Here is a 25,102-nt window from a genome sequence, read left to right on the forward strand (position 1 = left end):
TGTGCGCTTGTCTGATCTCGGAAGCTAAGCAGGGTCGGCCCCGGTCAGTAGTGGGATGGGTGACCACCTGGGAATCAGGCTTCCTGCATTGAGCAGGGGGTTGTTCTATCCCTTCAAATGAGACTAAGTTTTACTCCCTCCTATCTCCCGCTTCGGGTTTTTTTTTTTTAAATTAAGGTGTTATCTTCAAAGAATCGTGGCTTCTCTGCAATTTTTTTTTTCCTAATACAGGCATCATCTTGGAAGATTTGAAGCTTCAAATCTTCGAATTTTCGAATCTTCAAAAATCATGCCTGAATTAGAAAAAAAAAATTGCAGAGAAGCCACGATTCTTCAAAGATAACGCCTTATTTAAAAAAAAAAAAATCTCAAGCGGGGGATAGGAGGGGGTAAAACTTAGTCTCTTTTGAAGGGATAGAACAACCCCCTGCTCAGTGCAGGAAGCCTGATTCCCAGGCGGTTGCCCATCCCACTACTGACCAGGGCCGACCCTGCTTAGCTTCCGAGATCAGACAAGCGCATGCACATCCAGCCCTTTGCTTGTTGCTGAGGAAACTTTGAGCGCTGAGGAAGCTATGTGATCACTAGCTGGAAGACGACATGGGGCCGTCGAGAGCTGTGATTGGACAGGAGGGAGATACAAACACCACCATATATGGACAGGCAGGGGAAGGGACTATGACCAGATACGGTAGTGAAGGTAGAAAAACCTTCACGGTAGTGAAGGTGGAAAATCAGAGCATATTAAGGGGAAATACCGGGATATCAGGGTATTGAAAGCAGGAACACAGAAGTAGGAAATTCCAGTTCCAATCGAGGTGGGTACTGCATAGTGTGAAAGACAGGCGGTGAAACCTCATTGGAAGTAGGGGTGGACGAAAGTCCCTTACCTGTCCTCGAAGGACGTTCGCAGTGGGGGGGAGGTGCTTCGCTGCTCCCCCCGCGAAGTTCAGGCCGGGGGGGGGAGGCTTCCCGCCTCGCCCCGGCCGAAATTCAGGCCGGGGAGGAGGCTTCCCGCCTCGCCCCGGCCGAAATTCAGGCCGGGGAGGAGACTTCCTGCCTCGCCCGGCCGCGAACGCGAAAGTTAAAAAAAAAAAAAAAAGCCCGCTGATATGCTACGTGACGATTGACGTAGCCTATCACGGCTGACTTTGCAAATCTAGCCGTGATAGGCTACGTTAATCGTAGACCGGCTACCGCTCCCACCCCGCTCGAACACCCGCCGAACCACCGGCCGGACCCGCCGCCGGGAGGGACATTCGGCGAAGGTAAGTCCCGTCCCGGGGGGGGGCGGGGGGCGGGGAGGCGCGGAGGATTTCTCCCCGAAACTTGTTCGGGGGGCCGAACACGTTGGCGCTCGGCCCCTCGAAGTTTCGGGGAGAAATTCTCCGCCATCCCTAATTGGAAGCAGAAAAACCTGTAAGTGTAGATCGGCCCCTGGAGGCATGGCAGAGGAAATACACATCATTCATACTTCCTTTGCAATGCCTGAAGCAATCCATCATTAAATCTATACTGGGGTACTAACTACCTTGTTCCCTAAATTACAATGCTTGTAGTTTTCACAATGAATTAGCAATTTGCTGCCATTATCGCACAAAGGATACAAAGGATAGATCAAGAATAGGGTGGATTCACTCATGTTTGAATTCCTCTTTGCCAAAAATTGATCCATTTCCTGATTTTTGTTTTGTTTTGTTCATCTTTGTCTATGTTTTGAATAGTACAAGTGAGCCTATCATGATGTAATGAAGCATAACATGTTGGCATGAACATAAATGCTTGCTGTGCTCAGAGGCTTGGGACTCTTAGAAATTGGAATCTGGATTCAGGCTAAGCATAATACAGAGTTTTGTTTTATAGTTCCTTTGCATACAAACACAAAAACATTCCAATTCTTCATTCCAGCAACCCTCTTGCCCTGCCTGTCAAGTATATGGCCTGGGGTGGACAACTCTGTGATTAACTCAGAGCATTCTGAAATCCTGGCCTGGGTTGAGGAATGGATCTGCCATGAACATTGCAATGCTATTTTCTGTCTTGCCTCAAGTGGAATCGCCCACCCAGCTTAAATGCAGAGCAGGAGGCTTACGAGTAGCCATTACAGATCCCATAGGGTTGCCCCCTTACATAAATTCCTATAAGCAGATTTAGCTGTATGGAAACAAGTTACAGGATAACACTTCATGCATCTGATGAGGAGGATGTGGTCCGTGAAAGCTTATGCCATAATACATTTATCTACCACATTTTAATACTGCCCAATAGTCAGTGCTCTCTTTGTTAGTCTTTGGGGTGCCACAAGACCTTTTGTTATTTCACCTCTATAGTTACTGGAAGGTTAATAAGGGTTTTCCGGAAATGTAATGAGATTCATATGTAAATTCTTAAATCTGAAGCTTTTGTTGAAAAATATATTTACTCTACTGCTACATGGTTTTTGTGGATTCATTTATCATAGTGCCTCAACATATTGATTTAATTCTGAATCAGAATGATTTTTAAGTGATGAAATTTTAACAATAATGTCATTAAATTGTTAGGCACAATGCAATATGACAAGTGAGTGGGGAAACCCCCACAACTTTACTCATGCCCATTGATTAGCACCATGACTGCCCCAACCCCTGACACCTCCCAGTTTGGTCAAATTATGGCCTCCCTGTACCAAGAAACAGTTATCTTGCCTACAAGGATTGCTGGAGGGGGGCAGGGTAAGGTTAAAGCTTCTCTTTCACACACATACACACATACACACACACACACAGTGATCCTGAACAAGATTGCTGTTTCAGCGCTGCTATTAGCAGCAAGGAAACACCTTGTAGAGGTGTTCCCCGCCCCCACAACAGACCTGATCAACATTGCTGTTTTCCTGCTGCTAATAGCAGCACTGGAACAGCAATCTATTTCCTAATGCCCAGCAGACAGGGTACTGTGAAGGAACAGAACTGTCTTCTAATTTTGTATGTAGTTCAGTTTGGGTGTTAATTTCTTCTTTGTGTGTGTTGGTCAGTGTAAACACAAAAGATTAAAAGTTCAGTTAATGTTTTATTAAGCTTTGGTGACCCTAGGCCTGTAAAACAAGAGAGCAAGGTTCAGCAGATGGTTAGCGAGATAAGGAATCTGCAGAAGGGTTTTTGTTTACAGTGTGCTGCTGAAGAGTCTGCAGTTTTGCAAGAGGTAATTTGGGTTTTGCAAAGAGCTCAGCAGAAGGAATTTAGGGTAAAGGTGAGCTCTCCTGATTGGTCAGAGTTACAAGAGCACAAACTAGAGTTAACATATAAAAACTTCAGGGCAAAAAGAGAGCTTAGAGAAAATTAAAAAGGAAGGAATGATCAGGAAGAGAAAGAAAATCAGAGAGCTGCTGGGGAGAAGCTGAATACTTGGGAAAGCGGAGAACTCTGACAGTAAGATATTGCTTGGAAGAACTTGGAAAATAGGACAGTTTAGTTAGGTTTAGCTGGTTGCATTTCCCCTGATTATTTTCTTACCCTTTTACTCTTATGGTTTTGTTTTGTGTGCATGTGTTGTAACCACACAGATATTAAAACTTATTTTCTAATAATATTTTCTCAATAAACTTGAAAAATTTTGTTTGGAAGGATAGTGTAGGTTCAAGTCAGACTGATGCCAGTTTTTTAAGAAGTAGCTATAAGAATCCCTGACTGTTATGCATAGTTATTTAGCTTTATGTGCCTTTTGTTTCAGAAGTGATCACACTTAGGGTTCACAGAAAGCCACAAAAGATTATGTCAACAGAACATGATGCAATTATAAAGTGCACAGTGCAATTATTAATCTAAGAATAATCAAAATCCCAACACTTTCCAGGCTATTCAGTCCTTGTTCAAGGGAATATTTGCTGAGAAATTTAGCTACATGAAAAAGGATTCAGATGGACACTGCGTTTTCCTATTCAGGAAGTTCACTCTGAATCAAAAGCTGGATTTAGACATAACAGTCTAGCTCGGATGCAACATATCTCTGCTTATTAAGCTGAGATATTTGCAAGCCAGTCTGTCTTCTCGTTGCCTCCCTTCTCAGTGTGCCGTGATTGAAGCCTTCCTGGATTAATTAACCAGATCTGATCCTGATTTATTATCCTGGCCTGTTAACCAACGTTAAGGAGGAGTTCCCTGGGGAACTTTGGCTTAGTATAAGCCAGGATCTCTGCACTGAAGCTGACATGTGAGGCAAGCCAAGGTGAGGCAATGGAGGAGTGTGCATCCCTGGCAATTTAAACTATGGATTATGAAGCCAGGGACAAATATCTGAATGCAGCCAATGTCTGAACCCAAGCCTGGCAACAGATGATAGTTTGTCTGGAGCCAACAAACCAGAATCTGAAACCACAATTTGACGGTGGTTTGCAAACCACACTTTGCGCTAACTGTTAGGTCTGAATTTACATACTGACAAACCACAGTTAGGGTCATTGCTTTACCTCAAGTGGCCGCTGCACTATGGAGATGCTCCATGGAGATGGGAATACATTTATGACGCTGAGTCATGAGTGGATCAGGAAACAAAAGTAGACAAGCAGATCTAAACCAACCTTGTTATATGTCTTATGTAGGTTCTTAACTATAGTTAAGACATGCTATGGTTTCATGTTACATCTGAATTAGGGATGATGGAGAATTTGGTTTGGTCTACATCTTTAAGTGAACCAACCTAATCCACACTTCCCAGACTAATACACAGATCAGAACACAGTTATCCTTCAGACTGTGCTTCTCTGAATTTTGCGGTGCAGTTCTCAGCTCAAAATATTTGTACAAAAATGTGTGTTTTAGGGAAAATTGCTCACAACTAAGTGTATTTTAACAGAAAATTGCATACAGATGATAAATGTGAAGTTGTCTTTTTTTGTTGTTTAATTGCAGACTGGTACAGAAACTGGACAGAATGGACTTATGACTGAACACTTGTGAAACTGACACGGACCAAAATTAGACTGATACATCCATCCCAAGTGTGAACCCAGCCAAAGTGGAATACCTGTTGGCAGCTGAAGGATTGCCATCTAGGTAAGATAAATAACAACAGTGGGTATCAGAAATAGCAAAATATCCCATTTAGGTCATAAGTTCTTACATTTAAAAAACACCCACCTTTTATGACAAAGTCTAACTGTTCCCTTAGAACTTATTAGTTCAGGAATCCAGCTGCTTGTAAGAATGAAGTGATAGGTGCTTATTAGTTACACAGAGAGTCTGGAATTGCCTATGCAAGCTAAACTTGGAAACGTTACTCAAGATGTTATTCCAAGAGTTCCTTCACTGAAAGGTGGGGGTGGGGTGGGGAATAAGGAAACAATAAGGAGGATGTCTACAATTAGTTTGGTCCTTGCAAATTTAAATTCCCCCTTTGCTACATAAGTAGAAAAATGAGACCTTATTCTTAATTCCATAGAGATTGGTTAGGCAGCAGATAATGTTTCCATACACATAGCATGCTGACACAGATAGTATTATATCACTGCTAACAGCTTTGAAATAGTGCTGATTAGTGATCAAGAAGACAGAACAACTGCTGAGTCTCAGAACTCATCTCTTCTCTCCCTTTCATTCTTGTTAATGGGGATATATATGAGTGTTCCAGCTCATTGCAATATATGACAATAGAATTAGTTAGGAACGGCTGTAGCACTAAGCCTGCAATCCGATTTCCACTTGCCTGGGCATAAACCCGATTGAACTCAATGGGTCTCACTTCTGAGCAAATATATATAGGATTGCGCTGTAAATTACTATTACTTGGACTGCAATCTGTAGTTGATTACTTAGTTAGACTGATCACTTAAAATGTTGCCTCAATTAACTGGGCAGCTGATTTTTAAAAAATCTAATTTCTTTGAAAAGTCATTTCAGAAATTCAGTGAGAAGGCAGTTCTCTTTCTCGCACACAGAATGGTGATACTTCTGCTGTGAGGTATGTGTGCATCTAAAAACAATGTTTTTTCCCCCCTCTTCAGAACTATTTTTATTCATATGCAAGTCTATGAAAATTTCATCAAATAAAACTCACACAATTAGGATGCAATCCTATGTATGTTTGGACAGAAGAAAAATCCTATGACTCCCAGTATTCCTCTGCCAGCATGGCTGGCTTGGGCATGCTGGGAATTGTTTTCTCTCTAAACAACATGCATAGGATTGCACCCTTACTTACAAAAAGGGATATGGTCCATTCAGCTATGCCAGGGATAGGCAACCCAGTGCCCTCCAGATGTTTTGGACTACAGCTCACATAATCTCTAACCATTGCACATGCTGGCTAGGGCTGATGGGACTTGTAGTACAAAACATGTGGAGGGCACCATGCTGCCTATCCCTGAGTACATCTTGCTATGATACCAGGAATTGTAGGACTTTTTTCTGCCAACATGCATAGGGTTGCACCCTAAATCAGTGTCGGTCCTAAATATCACTCTTCATGAACTTAAATAGGCATGAGCCTTAAGAGTGCAAACCCAGATCACTGTAATAAAAGCGAACTCTAAATTAATGCTATAGTTTGTCCAACAAGGTAACAAAGCTTTTAAATTTTCTGTGGTTACGCTGTGCCAATTAAGTCTTGACATAAACAGTAAATTTTTAGGGCAAAGTTCACTTTTCCTAAAGTTTTAATTAAATTAGATGCTCTTCAGATTGCCAAGATGAAAGGAACAGACTGTTATGAACATTAGCCACTCCAGGAGGTGTCTACTTATTGAAAGACAAAAAAGGGTAATTTCATCTAGGATTGTTGCAGGGCTGATGATGAGACTTTCATACTGATAAGGTTGAAAAGACAGTTTTCTTAAAATGTATTTTACTGACTGATCTGTACATCTTTTCAAAATCTGCCACATCATTAAGAGGAGTGAAATGCAGTGTTAATACTCATGAGCATTTGGTAGGCATAAAAAATGTGTCTTGATGCCTGAGATCACAGCCAATATCATTCAGCCAATTACTATAACTTTTTTAAAACTGGAACAAACTGGCTTGTACCATTCTGATGGCTGTTTTTTGCATACTCCTGTGTTCCTTGTTCGGGGAGGCCTGAAGTTACAGCACATAGCCAATAGGAAAAGCTAGACTATTTGGCACTGGGACCCTGTTCATGTTATGTTTGTGATATGGAAGCCTCTATATCACAGCTCCTTCCTGCACTGCTCAGGGAATATGAGAGGCCCTAGGCCTGTGGAAGGACCCCACAGTGTGGTCACTCCTGACACTAGAATCACCTCAATTCCTGTGAGAGTCAGTGCTGGTAGGCACCACATTGTAGCCTCCTCTAGGCCTTCCCATCTCTGCTCCTCTCATACAGCCAGAACTTCTCACATTAGCTAAGAGAGAGGGAAGGAGCTGTGGTGCCAAAGCTCCCACACTACAAACATACCAGGAGAAGGGAGCTTTAGTTGGAAGGAGACATTGATCAGTGCCATCTGCGGTGTCTCCAGCTTCCCCTACTTGTGATTATTATCTCATTACCACTCCTCTTGAAAATCTCCACAGCATCAGGTACAAATTCTAACTCTAGAATTTTGATACCTTTGTATTACCTCAACCTCTTCCTATAGGGAAAACCAGACAGTGGGTGTGTGTAGATGGGATACAACTATAATAATCTCAAAATCCACTGCAGATGTATTTTTCTCCTACTGCTGAGAATAACCTCTTTTACAAGCCTTTAAAATGTCGCTGCCACCACCCTCCTCTTCACTAGGAAAGAACCTTCAGTTTCTATGTGTGTTTGTGGGTGTAGATACTGTGACTTTGGCTTAGCACCTTCTTATTATCATCAAACCTTTTGCCTGTTAATAATGCGACCAAGAATTATGTGGTTTGTATTAACAAAACAAACTTTATTTACAAAGGATAAGATGTTTCAAGTCAGTGGTGTTACATAAGGTAAAAATTGTTGTTTCTTGTTTTTATTAAATCTTTGCCTACTCTACCCCATCTAATAATAACCTTTAAAATAATAAAGTTAAAATTAGCGTTTGGGAGTGGGGACTATGCGACTCCTGTAGTCGTCCTGCTGCAGTGACGGATGAGTTCTTCTCCAGACATATTTTGTAACAATAGAGAGTTGTGTTTCAAAGACTTGCTTGATCCATCCCTATTCCCTTGCTCACCAACACAACACAGAGGGCAGAAGCTCTCTAGAGTTACAGGGCAAGGGCTGCCTACTGTCAAATGAGGTGTGTGTGACCCTGACTCTTACAGGGCTTGGGGAGCCCTTATTCTGCCCTTTGCGAATGGATGACATGATGATGCAGTTGAAGAAGGCCGTCACATATAATGCCATTCATTTCCATGGATTCAAGGAGGACATTCTCAACTTCATGAAATACTTGGCTATATTTTACAGTGGTCACTGACTAGCACCCTGACTCTACTGCAGACAAATGCAATATAAATATCTCCAGGTACTTGAAGGGTTGTGGCTAATTCTTGGAGTTAAAGCAACCGCTTTTTCTTGCCATGGTTTTTTTTTTTTTTTAAATGCCTGGTGTTCTATTGAACTTTTGAGCATCTGCTGCAATAATCAATTTCTGAAAATCTCAGTACCAGACCACCTTACCTGTCTCCTGAGAAACCTGTACGAGGGTCAAGAAGCAACAGTAAGAACCAGACATGGAACAACCGATTGGTTCAAAATTGGGAAAGGAGCACGACAAGGCTGCATATTGTCGCCCTGCTTATTTAACTTATATGCAGAGTACATCATGAGAAACGCCGGGTTGGATGACTCACAGGTCGGAATTAAGATTGCCGGGAGAAATATCAACAACCTCCGATATGCAGACGATACCACCTTAATGGCAGAAAGTGAAGAGGATCTAAAGAGCCTCTAGTTGAGGGTGAAAGAGGAGAGTGCAAAAGCTGGTTTGAAACTCAACATTAAAAAAACGAAGATCATGGCATCTGGCCCCATCACTTCCTGGCATATAGAAGGGGAAGAAATGGAATCTGACAGATTTTATTTTCTTGGGCACCAAGATCACCGCAGATGGTGACTGTAGCCATGAAATTAAAAGACGCTTGCTCCTTGGGAGGAAAGCTACGGCAAACCTAGAGAGCATAGTAAGAAGCAGAGACATCACCTTGCCGACAAAGGTCCGTCTAATCAAAGCTATGGTTTTCCCAGTAGTAATGTATGGCTGTGAGAGCTGGACTATAAGGAAGGCTGAGCGCTGAAGAATTGATGCTTTTGAACTGTGGTGCTGGAGAAGACTCTTATGAGTCCCCTGGACTGCAAGGAGGTCAAATCAGTCAATCCTAAAGGAAATCAACCGTGAGTGCTCATTGGAAGGACAGATACTGAAGCTGAAGCTGAAATATTTTGGCCACCTAATGCGAAGAGAAAACTCTCTGGAAAAGACCCTGATGCTGGGAAAGACTGAAGGCAAAAGGAGAAGGGGACGGTAGAGGATGAGATGGCTAGATAGCATCACTGATGCAATGGATTTGGACTTCAGCACGCTCCAGGAGAGAGCGCAGGACAGGAAGGCCTGGCGTGCTATGGTCCATGGGGTCACGAAGAGTCGGACACGACTGAATGACTGAACAACAACAACAGGGTCCATCTGATCAGAGTAGAAGCAACGGACAATATATCTTCATGAATATCTGTCCTCATATGGAACATCCCATTGGGTAACATTTCCATGAGGCCTTGCTCGAGGATCCACAGGAACATAAGAAGAGCCATGCTGGATCAGACTAAGGGTCTGTCCAGTCCAGCATTCCGTTCACACAGTGGCCAACCAGCTGTCAACCAGGAAACCACAAGCAGGACATGAGTCCATCTGTACTGGAGCTTGGGCCGCTGAAAGGCACTTGTAACAGACCTTCTTCTCTATGGTAGCCTGTAGCCTGCACCTTGCTTCCTCCCAGTTCAGAAGTCTCAAGGAGATGGCCTACATACTCTAGAAAGGCTCTGGCCCCAGATCTCTTTCTTATGGCCCCAGATCTATTTCCCATAGCCCCAGATCTATTCCCAAGACCCTTCGGTTCAGTGGTGCCAATGGAAGGTTTTTTAATCAGCTTAATTGTCATGCAGGGGACAATTTTCAAGGGGAATTGCAGCTAGGGAGAGAAGGGTTATCCCCCCTCCTCCCATGCTGCAATGCCTCCCCCAACCCTCCCCCCTGCAAGGCAATTAAGCTTGGGGGGGGGAACCCATTGGTGCCAATGGGAGGTTTTCCCTAAGCTTAGCTGCAATGTGGTGGTGGAAATTTCCATGGGAATCACAGACGGAGAGGGAAAGGTTAATCCTCTCTTTCCTGTGCACTGTGCCCCCCCATCCCCCCTCTGCATGGCAAGCTTAAGGGGGGGAAATCCTTCCATTGATGCCAGTTGAAAGATTGGGTTCCAAATCGTTTTAAGGGCATAGCAGCACCTTTGCTCTAACACACAGTACAGTGGCACTATCTGTCTCAGGGTAGAGTTCCAAAGGGATGCTCTGGGCACCACACCTTGTGATTGGGTCATGTGTGGATCTGACTGCCTTCTTTCTTGCATGGGGAGCATTGGGGGTCATGTGAGTCCCTGGCTGCCAGACTATTCTCATTCTGGTGCGGTGGTGTTCATCTTTCTCTAGTGCTCCTCTTTCTGCAGCAGCAAGAAAACATGCCAAAGGAGGGCGAGGGCCGCATGCCCTTGTGCTTTAAGTAGTGACCAGGAGAATACTGATAAGCAATGTTAATTAATTTGTTCTACTTAACCAGCCTGTTTGGTTGCAACTTTATTTATGGCGAGGTTGAACAAGGCATCAGGTGTGAAGAAGAAACTTGTCAAGACTTTAATAAATATTTCAGTGAATATTAAAAACGTCAGCGTGCTCAAGATAGGCATGGATTTTAAAATTGATAGGCAGGCAGCAAATTCAGTAATGTAGATGAGACACAGGAGAAAAGCACATGTTAAAGTGAGGCCATTATATGATTTTATGTGACACCCTGATTAGGGAAGGTGAGGCGCCAGCTCAGTCTGGAGCTGCTTTCACTCTCCCGTTTCCTTTCCCAAGAGTACAGCTCAGTCCAGAGCAGGTCTCTTGTCCCCTCTCCCTTCTCTGAGGGGGCAGGACTTCAGGGATGGTCTTCACCTGAGGCCTCCGTGGACTGTGTGGGGAGGCCTGGTGGGGTGAATTCATTCCCCAAGCCAGACGTTCCCCATTCACATCTATTAATCTTCCAGTAAGGTCCAAAACAAAATATGTGCCTCTATTTCATATTTAGGTTCACCCTTTGACTCCCCAATACAACTGCTTTGAAGTTCCAAAAATATTTCTATGAGACATGTGCAGGTTAGCATGCCTTAACATGTTAGAAATGAAATATTACCGAAGCTAGCTTAACCAAGGGCCGATCTACACTTATGGGTTTTTTTGCTTCCAATGAGGTTTCACCGCCCATCTTTCACACTACGCAGTACCCGCCTCAAATTGGAACTGGAATTTCCCGCTTCCGTGCTCCCGCTTTCAGTACCCTGATATCCCGGTATTTCCCCTTAATGTGCTGTGATTTTCCGCCTTCGCTACCATATCTGGTCATAGTCGCCTCCCCTGCCTGTCCATATATGGCGGTGTTCGTATTTCCCTCCTATCCAATCACAGCTCTTGACAGCCCCATGTCGTTTTCCAGCTAGTGATGGCATAGCTTCCTCAGCACTCAGTGTTCCCTCAGCAACAAGCAAAGGGCTGGATGTGCGCGTGTTTGTCTGATCTCGGAAGCTAAGCAGGGTCGGCCCCGGTCAGTAGTGGGATGGGTGACCACCTGGGAATCAGGCTTCCTGCATTGAACAGGGGGTTGTTCTATCCCTTCAAATGAGACTAAGTTTTACTCCCTCCTATCCCCCTCTTCAGATTTTTTTTATAAATAAGGCATTATCTTCGAAGAATCATGGCTTCTCTGCGATTTTTTTTCTAATTCAGGCATGATCTTCGAAGATTCGAAAATTCAAAGATTTTCAAATCTTCGAATTTTCGAATCTTCGAAGATCATGCCTGAATTAGAAAAAAAAATTGCAGAGAAGCCACGATTCTTTGAAGATAACACCTTAATTAAAAAAAAAATCTGAAGTGGGAGATAGGAGGGGGTAAAACTTAGTCTCATTTGAAGGGATAGAACAACCCCCTGCTCAGTGCAGGAGGCCTGATTCCCAGGCGGTCACCCATCCCACTACTGACCAGGGCCGACCCTGCTTAGCTTCCGAGATCAGACAAGCGCATGCACATCCAGCCCTTTGCTTGTTGCTCAGGAAACATTGAGTGCTGAGGAAGCTATGCGATCACTAGCCGGAAGACGACACGGGGCTGTCGAGAGCTGTGAGTGTGTGGAATCGGCAAAAACAGGAAGAGTTTCTGACCCTCCAATGAGAGCCTTCCATCTTTAAAAGCAGGAAAACAGCACAGTGCTTGAGTGTGAACTGAGCTTGCGCATTCGATGAAGCACTGCAATGGGGAATATGGGTGAGTGTGGATAATCACGTTTCAATGCGAGAGCGTTTAACCCGACAGGATACCAGATTCATTGCGATGGCGGGTGCAATGTAGATCAGCCCCAGGTTCCTTCCACTTTAGTCCCTTTCAAAGTCTTTCCTTTTTCAGAGATAGGAATGCAACAGGTGGAAGCAGGTGAACCAAGTCTAATCTGACTTGTTTATAAGCACTGATTAACAAAGCCTGAGTTAAGGGGAAACAGCTATTCAAAAACGGGGCTAAGAAAAAAGCAGAGATCTGCAAGCTTACAAGCAAGCTTTGAAACAAGTGAATTTAACTCATATTTCATATCTTATGTATCCTAGAAGGTCATAGGCAATAATAATCTAGTCAGATTGGCTGAGATTGCTAGGCAGGCTGTTTAAGCAGGAAGAATTTTATGAAGTTCTTTTTAAATGAAATGAAGTGATGTTGCAGAGTTGCAAAGACTTCTGGCATCACAATATTTTTTTCCTCCAATATCCATGACAAGATGACATAAGAAGAGTGAATCATCTTTCACTGTTGTTTGGGGATTAATGTATTGCCACCCAGTATACTGAGGAGAGAAATGAAAAGAAACAGAACTGTTAGATCCTGACAATTTGGGAAATCTTGAGAAAATGGAATAATTTAAAACCTTCTGAAACTGCCACACCTATAATAGGTCTTAAAGGCTTGTGCATGGTGTTGAAGGCATCTTCAACATCGAAGACCTAAACTAGTTTAACAGTCATTGCCTGTCCCTGTGAGGGCAAGGTCTCTTTACAAAATTATGGACATGAAGGAACAGACAGCCATATACTGAAGGAAGGGAAATGGCCGAGACAGAAGGATCAGGAGAAAAAGGTGGAATGGTCTCTAAAAATGGAACCCCCTTCTTCAGTCAAAATAAGATGTTTATTGTGAGCAGAAAACATCATCCTGCAAAGGGACTAGAGCTCACTAACAGAGAATTCTGAGTTCCATCACCAAAATACAATTCTCAGTATTCCTTGGTGGAATCCATAACATAGTATAAAACTAATATAAGTTTGTAGTATAGATATGTTCAAAATTATGCACTGTGGAACGTTATGACGCATGGTCTTGTGATTTATGGACTCACATCCATAAGTCACAGTGGGGAGGAAGCATAGCTCAGTGGCCGATCACACGCTTTGCATGCAGAAGTTCCCAGGTCCAGTTCCTGGCACCTCCAGTTGTTTCTGTCAGAATAGGGAATACTGGGCTAGATGGACTAAGGCTATATCCAAGGTGGGCAGGGGTCCTATTTTACAGAGGAGAGCCCTCTGTGTTGGAGAGCTGGCAGAGGACAGTCCTCAGTTTGAAGCCTTCTTCTCTTTGAAGAGGTGTCCAGTGCAGGTCTGGTTTAAAGTAGAAGAACCATCAGGAGGAAGAGCAGGGCTCCTGAAGTTGCCCATCAACCGTTAGCACCTGGACAGTGGGCTGAGCAGGCACATAGGTCACCTAGTCAGTTTTCTCCACTATGGTGAGTTATACTGTATTTCTATTTAAATGATAGTCATCATTTCTAAATTTTCACCTTTACATATAAATCTGCACATCCAAATGTTATGCAAATTGGTGTCCTCTGTTTTGGTAACGCGTAGGGGCCACTCTAGGTATGACTCATAAGGCAGCTTCATATATTTGCGTGATTCTGTGTTTGCCAGACCTGTAGCAGCATTATCTGCAAGCAGAACAAATGTAACTAGACAGTAGTGTACACAATGATTGGGCTGGGCCTTGTGTTAAATAGCCTAGTGCAATAAAGAAATTTAGCTGCAGAGGAAATCATTTGGATTCCCATCCAGAGGGCAAGCTTAAAGTTTCAAAGACCTATAAAACCTATAGGGTTGTATCCAATATTAGTCTAACTTGACATTATAATAGTCTAACTTAAGTCCCATTAATTTCAGTGGGCCTACTCTAAGTAGGACTAACATTGAATACAACCCATAGAATACGGGATCTCTTCTGATGCTAATCCCATGTGAAATGCCTCCACTTTATTTTACGTATACCCCACTCTTTCACTGAAGATCTCAGAGTCATTTGAATATGGTTCCAGGTAGTCTTCCATGCAGGTAGTTTACAAGGGTTAGCTTCAGCAGTAAAAATGTGTCGTGGTTTCAGAAAATCCTCTGAGCTATTCTCGGCTGGGCTAAATCAAATTCATTTGAAATTACTGTTGCTTACAGTGAGATCATAGTATGTAAGTAAGTATGAGAGGTTTTGCTTTATCCAGGGTTGTCAGAAAATGTGAAACTTGGAGAGGATGAATGAAAAGGATTCTGTATCCTACCTTCCTGTAGTGCCTTGTTTCAAGTGATGTGCGCTGCTAATCAGACTATAGGTGCTTCCAGATGGAGGGCTCATAGTGCTACAGATCAAAAGGCATTGTGCACTGATTCTATCTTTTCCTCCTTAATAGATTTTTTTCCCCAGTAAGAAAACAGCCAGAAGACGCAGTGGGAAACTGTGGGAGGGTTAGTAATTGAAGACAACATCATCTGGAACCTCCATAAAATTTTGTGTTTGAGGCAACTTGAGCACGCTCCGGGAGAGAGCGCAGGACAGGAAGGCCTGGCGTGCTATGGTCCATGGGGTCACGAAGAGTCGGACACGACTGAACGACTGAACAACAACATTGCAGGATAAAGGCCTTGGCTGGAAGCTAGAATGCTATATGTACTTTTAGAATAATCTTCTTCCTATTTCTTATTTAGGTTGAATTGTGAAGCTTCATAACAGAAATAGTTCAGAGAAGCCAATTTTATACAACTCTGAGGACACTGCCCCCGCTCCCCGACACATACACACAAATCTGATTTCTAAATGCCGGATGCATTGGGATGTCTGGTTTGATTTGATTTGTTTGGAATTCATGGTTGCTCTGTTGTAGCTTGGGTGGAATTATGAGATTCATTTGAAAGAGATGCAAAGCACACCCATCATCCCGAACAAGATCAGCGTAAGTATTTTCTATAACATGAGTAATGTTTACTGGAAGAAATCAAATTACCATAAGAGGGGCCATTTGCTTTTCCTTTGCATGTAATCATGTAAGTGGCCATGTCAAGAAATCTAATTTAATCAGTTGTACTTCTTATACAGTTGTCTTAAAATTCATAAGAAATGTAGGGGATCAAAATTGTGGATTTTGTTCTAAACCTTTTCAGTATTAGAAAGCAGGTTTTGGCAGCTTGATTCATTGTTATGGGGCATGGAGGATTGGTCAAAGGCTTAAACAAACTGGAAGCTACTTATTGCACCGCTGTGTAAATAGTCAAGTGAGTAGTTTCCTGTTAACTGATGCCCATATACTACATGATGCCCATATACTATAGCTGATTATGTTAAGCATTGTAGACATATTTACTGTTCTCCAGGAAGAGCTGTAGTGATGAAAGCATAAGGACAGACTTTAGATATCTTGGTACCTGAAACTGAAACAGAAGATCCAAATACACCTCTCACCCAGGTTAAGAGGGAAAAAAATCATATTTGTGTTCTGCTCTTCCTTCAAAGAGGTGGTGTACATTGATTTCCCCAGTTTATTCTTACAATAACCTTGTGAAGCAGACTAGGCTGACAGATGACTAACTTAGAGACACCAACTGAGCTTCAGGTAGGGTTGCTGGAGAAATTCGAGATGGACTAAAATGAGCTCAGATTTCTAAGAATCCAACCTACGAAATCTGCTGTGGACTGACATCCTCAGGCCATGTGGAGTCCATGGACTTCTGGATTATTTTTTTACTTTCCTAAAATTTATGCATATTTATTTGTAGGAAAATAGACCCGTTTCTGCTGAGACTGGTAAATATACGTGGGGAAAAGTTGAATGGAATGGGTGACAATACACTAAATGTTACGTCCTAAGGTAAATTATGTAAATTGTTGCAAACCCCCTTATGGAATCATTTGCGTATTTTCCCGCACAATTAATTTTAAAAAAAATCCATCTGTGAATGGGCAATGGAACAAAAGGTGCCTGACAATCTGCAAAACGCAGACGAAGCGGATGTTACACAGCCCTCGCTTCAGGGGGATTTCAACTCTGGTCTTCTGTTCCCAAACCTTTGTGTAAACTCCAGCTTGGATTACTGTAATGTGAGGCTGCCCTTGAAGACTATTTGGAAGCTTCAACTAATGCAGAATGTGATGGCTAGAATTCTGTCAGATTTAGCTAGGTAGAGCCATGTTACAGCAATTCTAAAAGAATTACATTGGCTGCCTATTCATTTCGAAGCCCAGTTCAAGATGCTGGTGCTTACTTTTAAAGCAGCCCTGGTGCAAACTCTCTCGCTGCCTGAGGTGGGAGAGAACATGCGGTGCCAATGGTGCTGGCACTGCATCGTGCCCCTTCCCCTGGCCACTGCCACACTGCACCCCTTGCTGCCACTTACCACTACCGCTTCGGCTCTTCCAATCACGTGGTTCTCCATACAGCTGACGCGGCAGGGGCAACGAAAGTAAAGGAAGCCGCACAATGAGGAAAACAGAGGCTCCTCCTGAGAGCCCTGCTGGCCATCTCTCGCCCTGGTGTATGCCATGGTGGAAGAATGACTGGCGGGGTTTTCCAGAGCACCCACTGGAGGCAGCAGGGCAGTAGCAGTGGCAGGCCCTCCTGGCAGGGGTGCTGCTCCTCCCACGCCACCACCTGATGCGGGTGCCTCACCCTGCTTCATGGGAGGGCCGACCCTGTTTTAAAGCCCTAAATGACATGGGACTCTAATGCCCAAAGGAGTGTCTCCTCCCATACCAACCTGCCCATCCATTAAGATCGTGAGGTGAAGCCCTTCTTAGAGTACCATCAGTAGGAGAGGTATGTTATGTATGCAGAAAGGACAGGGACTTTTCTTCGGTGGTGCTCTGACTCCTGAATGTTCTCTCTAGGGAAGTTTGACTGGTGCTGACATTATATGCTTTTCAGCACTAAAATATTTCTGTTTCCCCAGGCATTTTAACTGATTCTATTGTTTTGCTGGGTTAGTTTGTTATGGTGCTTGATTGTTTTTAGCATTGTATCTGTTAATCTTGATTTTTTAAATATTTGTACATTGCCCTGGGATCCATTTTTGGATGAAGAGTAGTCTAGAAATTTTAAAAATAAGTAACACCTTAACCGCAATACCCATTTTAACCCCTTAATACAATCCAAAATCTGCCACCAGTGGAGGCTTCTTCCCCATACCTCATGGCAGGGCTGGCTCTGCGTAGCTTTTTAATTCTAAAGAAGAACATTCCATGTATGAGCATACTTGCAGAAAATGTGCCCTACTTACAGTTATGATGCTATGTGTGCTATTTATGTTAATTCTACTGCCGGCTTTTCTGAGATATCAATTTGGTCCACATAATCACTTGAACTCCTAAAGGAAATCAACCCTGAGTGCTCATTGGAAGGACAGATACTGAAGCTGAAGCTCCAATATTTTGGCCACCTAATGCGAAGAGAAAACTCCCTGGAAAAGACCCTGATGCTGGGAAAGACTGAAGGCAAAAGGAGAAGGGGACGGCAGAGGATGAGATGGCTAGATAGCATCACGGATGCAATGAATATGAACTTGAGCACACTCCGGGAGAGAGCGCAGGACAGGAAGGCCTGGCGTGCTATGGTCCATGGGGTCACGAAGAGTCGGACACGACTGAACGACTGAACAACAACAAATCACTTGAATATTCATAATAAATGTGGATCATACAGACTATATATATATATATATATATATATATGGCTGCTTCTCACGTAACAACAACCCAGAGTTTTTTTAAAAACTCTGGGTTGTTGTTAATGTGTGAGTGTACTGGTGCATGCTTCCTGATCGTTCCTACTGCAATGAGGGGCAGCTAAAGAACCCAGGGACACGCCATCCCTGGGTTGTTTGCTGTGACATGTGAACCAGGAACTCTGGCTTGCCTCTTCCCCAACTAGCCAGGAGACAAGCCAGAGTTGTTTAGCTGCTCACACTCACTGTAGGAGCAATTGGGCACCATCCACCAGTACATTGCCAAGTTCACAACAACTGAGGCTCTGGAAAAAAAAAAACCCTGTTGTGACATGCGAAGTGGGCCATAGTGGTTTTGTACCTGTTATTTACAAGTTATGTTTGATATGCCAGCATGAATAAGATCCAAATGGTTTGGATAAGATACTTTGGGGGGCAATTGTAGTTGGTAGAATAGCAGGCCTTGGTGTTCACTGCTTCATACAGGAAGGCATCATTAAATGTATGCTGACGCTCCTGCATCACAGTTCAGGACCCACTAAATAGTTCAGTGTACAATAGGCAGTTGTAACCTGACTGGGGGCGGGAGGGTGCCTGTAAAACATTAATTCTAAACCAAATCATGAAGGGTGGACCCTGAACTATGGAATGAGCTCCTCACTGAGGCCCGCCTGGCACCGACACTGTCATTTTTTCGGCGCCAGTTTAAGACTGCCCTCTACATTCATGCATTTAATGTCATATGATGTCAGCTGTCTTGAACAGGTCTGTTATTGAAATTGTTTACTGAAATGGCTTTTTGGCTTTTTAAATTGTTTTAAATTTTGTATGTTAACATTTTTTAGACTGTGTTTTATTATAATGTTGTATTATGTAATGGTTGATAATGTTGTAGTTTGTATTGTTTGTGTGAATTGTTGTGAACCGCCCAGAGAGACTCGACTATTGGGCGATGTAGAAATACATAAATAAATAAAACATTCCTTGCCTATACATACATGAGCTGACCCTGCAAAGTACCACTGGCAATGCTGCTGGGTCTCTATGACTGGAGCTGCAGGTGATGTGAGCGAAAAGGGGTTGTCTGCTTTTCCTTCTCTAATGCATGCAAGACAGAGCTTGTCCCCATGGACTGTACTTTGTTCCCCATCCCCGTCTAGCATATCTGCTTTCTGTGCCAAATATGTTGTAGATGCTACATAAATTATTCATAGCTGAGAGCAGCTTGCTCAGATCTATTAGTAGCCAGAACTCCAGTCTGGATTTAAAAAGGAAAAGAATTGGAGGGCCTTTGACTTGCCCTCTAACAGGTACTCAGATGTACCCATATCCTATTGGTTATTAATATGGATCTTCTCAGCTACATACCTTGTTCTGCTGCCATTGGCTGCTTCCTATTTTGTCTTGCATCCCAGGGAAGATGGCAAGTCACATGGGCTTGCTCAGCAGCAGCCCGTGCAACCTGGTGCCTGTCAGATGTTTTAGAGTTCAACTCCCATCAGCCCCAGTCAGCATGGCCAATGGTCAGGGATGCTGGGAGTTGTGGTCTAAAACATCTGGAGGGCACCAGGTTGGGAAAGGCTGCTCTACAAGGTGAGAGCATTTGACTAGGCATTATATAGAAGAGAGACAGGATGGGCGATAGGATTCATTGACAGGAAGGTAGTTTTAGTTTAAACATCAGAAGAGCAAGGGCTGGTCCAGAGGGTGGTAAAGCTGGGCATCTGCTGGGGCTCACAGACCTCCTGCCCCATCCCCAATAGCACTGCTGTTCTCATTCTGCAAAGAGCATCCAAGAACGTCTGAGGCAATGTGAGAGAATTCTCATTTTCAGGGCACTACCCACCACCACCTCTTTCAGGTTGCGGTTCCTTGCCCAACAGCCCCAAAGGCCTAGAGCTCATCCTCAGAAAGACGTCCTAGCTGTGGAAAAAGGGGGGAGCCAACCATTTCAGAAAGAATGCTTCAAGTCCGAAGTACAAGAGGGCACAACTCCAGAGCATGCTACATTGCCTCTGCAGCCCCCTCCTACCTTGGTGAGGTTTCATTGAGCTGGTGAGCAGGCAGCAGCAGACCACTGGGAGGTGGGAGAATTTGTATCTTATATTTTATGTTTATGGAGTAGTAACTTCTGTGGACTTACTTGCAAAGCTGATATTGTCATTTTATAAATGGTTGTTATTACTAGACTGCAAGACTTCTGTTTGTGAGCTGGTTAAAAAAAAGCCCTCTTAATTTACACAGCTGTTTAACTGCCTCTTGGGTCATGACTTGTGCTAGCTGCAAAATTATGTCCCTGTGCTGAAATGAGTGCAGAAATAGTCAATGATTAGATGTGTAATTAGAGGTTTCATATTCAATCCTGTCACTTCAGTGACTCACAGCCTCTGTTATTTTGTTTAAGTGATATATATTAGTGTTGAACTGTTAAACCCTATAATTGTACTGTAAAGAAATTGATCATCAGCTTTTGTCTTCAATCACAGTGTGTATGTCAAAACCCAGTAGGTAGACTGGAAGGGTGACTCAGGTTCCTTTCTGTAGCAGAGAGGAAGGTGGAAATAAGATTATCTGAGCTCCCTGTCTCTCCCACCATGGCCTGTACTGTCACTTCACCAAATTTAGGAATCATGCAAAGGCTGAATCTGCCCCCAAAGTTTAATTTTCTTTCCCAAAGCAGCTAACGGTGGGGTGACGTGGGAGTGGGAATCAATACAACTGTGCTGAAAGAACAATATTCACTTCAGACCAATATACTCAATCCAGTATATCAGCATTTATGATGAATTAAATAGCCATTCAATTCAGCAGTTGCAGTTCATCACAATAAACAAGATTAAATGCCTCCAGTTGCCCAGGTTTTTGAAAATTCCTTCAGACTATTGTGGGAGACTTGGTGCCATGGGAAACCATCTATGATAGACCTGCTGGTGTAAAACATCAGGAAACTTGAAGTCTTAGTCATACCAATTAATGTTGGAGAAAGACACCTCTCCTCCCAAATACAGTGTCACAATCTTTCATTTTTCTTGCAGAGCTGACATTCTCTTAATAGGGCCCTGACCTGCTCTCACAAGAACTGACAAACAACTTTGATACTCTCTGGAAAGTAATAGTTTTGTTTTCCAAGAAACAGTTAGTATATCAATACCACCTGCTGTTGTTTATGGCACAAATCCATAGAGAACTATTCTGACAAGAGCTGTAGTTTCACAAATGAGCGTGTCTTCAGTAGGCAGCAGAAACAAGGGGGCGGGGGGGGGGACTTCATTGCTTCCAGTGGAGGCGTTTTCCCCACACTTTTTAGGCCTTGTGTGCAAGGGGTGGTGATGGACAAACTTGAGTGGGAGGGGGGTTTAAACCTCCTCTCTCATGCTGGTCCCACATGCTTTTTTGAAAGTTAAAAAAAAATCATCTGCATGCTACGTATTTTAACATAGCATATAGTTTAGGCATCAGAGACAAGTTGGGAAGGATCATATGACTAGAATTTCTGAAGGCGAAAAGAGTTCAAGAGAGACTTTTTGCATGCAGCTACTTGGGACTGAGCTTTAAAGAATGGTATTAATGAATTTGTGAGTGTCAAGGCCACTGTGGGGATCTTGTGGACAGGTGGTTCTCATGCCCAGGAATTGAGTGTGCAGCCTGTTCTAGAAGGGGTCCCCTTGAAAGGGCAGGTGTGTCGCTTGGGAGTACTCCTGGATCCAGGATTCACTTGAGGTTCAGGTGGCCTTGGTGGCTAGGAGTGCCTTGTGCCAGCTTTGGCTGGTTCACCAGCTACAACCGTTCCTAGATGAGGATTGTCCAGCCACAGTGGTCCATGCTTTGGTAATCTGCCATTTGGACTATTGTAATGCATTGTACATGGAGCTGCCCCTTGAAGATGACCTGGAAGCTTCAGCTAGTGTAGAATGTGGCAGGCAGAATTGTAACCAGTACAGCCAGGTGGAATCGTATTACCCTGATTCTGAAGGAACTGCAAAGGCTGCCTATTTGCTTCCAAGCCCAAGTCAAGGTGCTGGGGCTTCCCTTTAAAGCCCTAATTTGAGACCCAAATATTTACAGGAGTGCATCTCCTTATACTGGCCTGCCCATGACTTAAGATACTCAGGAAGGCTCTTCTCCAAATACCTCAGGTATATTATGTGTCAACAAGGGAGAGAGTCTTCAATGCCCAAGTTTCAATGCCTAAATTAAAAAAAAACACATAGAATTTGCTGAGAATTACATTGAAAAGATCAACTTCCCAAACACTAAGAAACTCAAATGTCAGTCAGATTTTCACTCATTTGGATTTGCATGTGCCCTTGTCACTTCCACAGTACTCCCATGGAATTAATTGCTTTTTTTCATAAGCCTAATCCACATCAGAGAGAAGCTCAGAAATATAAGAGATGTGCTACAGATGGTGGTGGTGTGGGTGTACTCTGTGCCAAGGTAACACAAATTTTTTGACAAGAAAAGCTGAGTTGTGCAATCTGCATGATTTTTATTTGCTTTATTCTGTCTTTTTTTTTTTTAACTATTCTCCATGACTTATTTTGCTTTCGCTACTTTTAGGAAATGGCAACGAGCTATACAGGGAATTGGACTCCACCCTCTTGCCACTGGAAATCTTATTCAGCAGTTACTCTGACTTCTGAGATTTCCCCAGGCACTGCCCACGTATTTTCAAGCATAACTTGGACAAGATAGAAACTTGCTTTCGTTTTTTCAGTGAAAGCAGAGATCCTTAGCTGAATTTTGTCATCAATATCGCATCCAGAAGCTTCATTCATTCATTACATTTCCATACCACGCAGTAGCCAAAGCTGTGTGGGCAGTTCCTGCAGAAACTCACCATATATACCGCCCCGATTCTGGATTTTGTCCCTCACAAGGCACTCACAGTGGCTCACTTTGTGTCCTGAAATCTAACCCGGGTTGGCAAAACAGCCAAGGCACAGAGGAGCTTCTCCAGAGTTTTATATCAGAATATCTCTCCTGAGGAAAGATGGTCATGATCGTTGGGTTGGACACCTCAAGATCTGGAGACAAGATTGGAGGGGGCAGATTTGGAGAGGAAAGTCCTATCAGCACAAGATATAGAATGCCTCCCTCCACTGGAAGACACTATATATCTATTTATTTATTTAGGGTGTTTTTACCCCACTCTTCAGCCGAAAAAGGCTCCCAGAGTGGCTTACAAAGATGAATATTAAGACAGTCCCTGCCCTCAAGCTTACACTCTAAAAGACATGACACAAAAGGAAAAGGGATTGGGAGGAAGGAGGGGAAGGAAAGCAAATACACCGATGACTGATGTATAGGACCAGGTTGGTCTCCCCCCTGCGATGACGTTCATCCTGGGAGGCAGGAGGTGCAGCCCCCCAGTGGCCCTTGGTTCTCTAGCCAATGGATGAGGCCAGAGTCTGCAGTACCAAGGAACTGTCACTATGCCAGAACCCCCACAGCCAGTCCTACTGCTACCGCCACAGCCTGAGGAGGGTGCTTTGTCCTCCCCTGAGGACTCCATTCTGGAACCTGCAGCAGAACCAAGGTTCTCCCAATGCTTCCAGAGAAATTTGGCAAAGCCCATTTTAAATTATAGCAGGCAGCAGGCTTCTCAGGGAATGGGGATGGGCACTAAGCTAATCACTTTGACTTCATACATTATTAGTATTATAATAGTTATATCCCGCCTTTTCCCCAATACTGGGACTCAAGTTGGCTTTACAACATTAGAACTTGCACAGATAAAACCTATAAATAGAAGTGTACAAAAGTTAAAAATATAATTAAATCATCAATAATATTGAAATTGTATAAAATATCAAAATGTTAAAAGACAACAAGAAATATAACCATAGTATCCATCCATCATATTCTCACAGGTCCAGACTAGCTAACCCCAAAGGCCTGCTGGAACAAAAAAGTTTTTACATGCCTGCAAAAGCACATCAAGGAGGGTGCTACTCTCGCCTCCCTAGGAAGGGAATTCCAGAGCCTTGGGGCAGCCACTGAGAAGGCCCTCTCCTGCGTTCCCACCAGACGTGCCTGTGACGGTGGCGGGACCACAAGAAGGGCCTCCCCGAAGATCTCAGGGCATGAGTAGGCTCATAGGGGAGAATATGGTCTTTCAGATAACCTGGACCCAAGCCATACCATACATTTTCATTGAGCTCCAGATCTGTGCTTGTATGCAGCCTGGACTTTTCCTGGGGGATTTATGAGGTTCTGTTCCTTGCCTAAATGCAGAGGAACATATGAAACTGCCTTACACAGAGCCACACCATTAATCCATCTAGTTTGGTATTGGCTTCTTTGATTTGTAGCAGCTCTCCAGGGTTTCAGAGTTTACCAGCCCTGCCTGCAGATGCCAGGGATTGAACCTGGGACCTTCTGCATAGAAAGCAAGTGCTCTACCATTGAGCTATGGCCCTTCCTTTGAAACTTGCTCTCTTCTTCTGATGCTGCTGAAGAACTCTGCTAGGAACAGGATACTGTCTTAGTCTTGCTCTGTTATTTGATTTCCTGCTGTGGTCCTCTGGTCCAGCCTCCAAACTCCAACAGGGCCTTTGTGTTGGTAGTGGAACTTCCTACTTCCTGAGGTGCATATGGCTTCAACTCTGCAAAAAATATGAGTTTTAAAAACTCATTTTTTTTGGAGCACTTGATGTTTTTAATTGCTGCAGGTCTAAGCAGCCATCTGACATGTTCAATATTTTTTTTTAAATTATGTTGGCTTTAAATTGTATTTTATAATTTGTGATTGTATTTTGTATTTCTATGACTACGTTAGCTGCCTTGTGAGGGCTACGCTGTCCCAAAAGACAGCATATAAATAAGCGTATAAATAGACAACATGGTCTGGGGTTTTATCCCCACTACTCTTCGCATTTAGG

At 43.5% G+C, this 25,102-nt stretch overlaps 1 non-coding gene across 1 annotated transcript; it reads right to left on the reverse strand.

Moving 5' to 3' along the window:
* Window positions 1-24,568: 24,568 nt before the first annotated feature.
* Window positions 24,569-24,637, reverse strand: TRNAR-UCU (transfer RNA arginine (anticodon UCU)). The gene has a single exon. It is a non-coding gene; the product is annotated as a tRNA-Arg (tRNA).
* Window positions 24,638-25,102: the final 465 nt, after the last annotated feature.

This window comes from Heloderma suspectum, chromosome 5, assembly GCF_057233095.1.
Source record: "Heloderma suspectum isolate Gila_16-S chromosome 5, 16-S_ref, whole genome shotgun sequence".
Classification (NCBI taxonomy): domain Eukaryota; kingdom Metazoa; phylum Chordata; class Lepidosauria; order Squamata; family Helodermatidae; genus Heloderma; species Heloderma suspectum.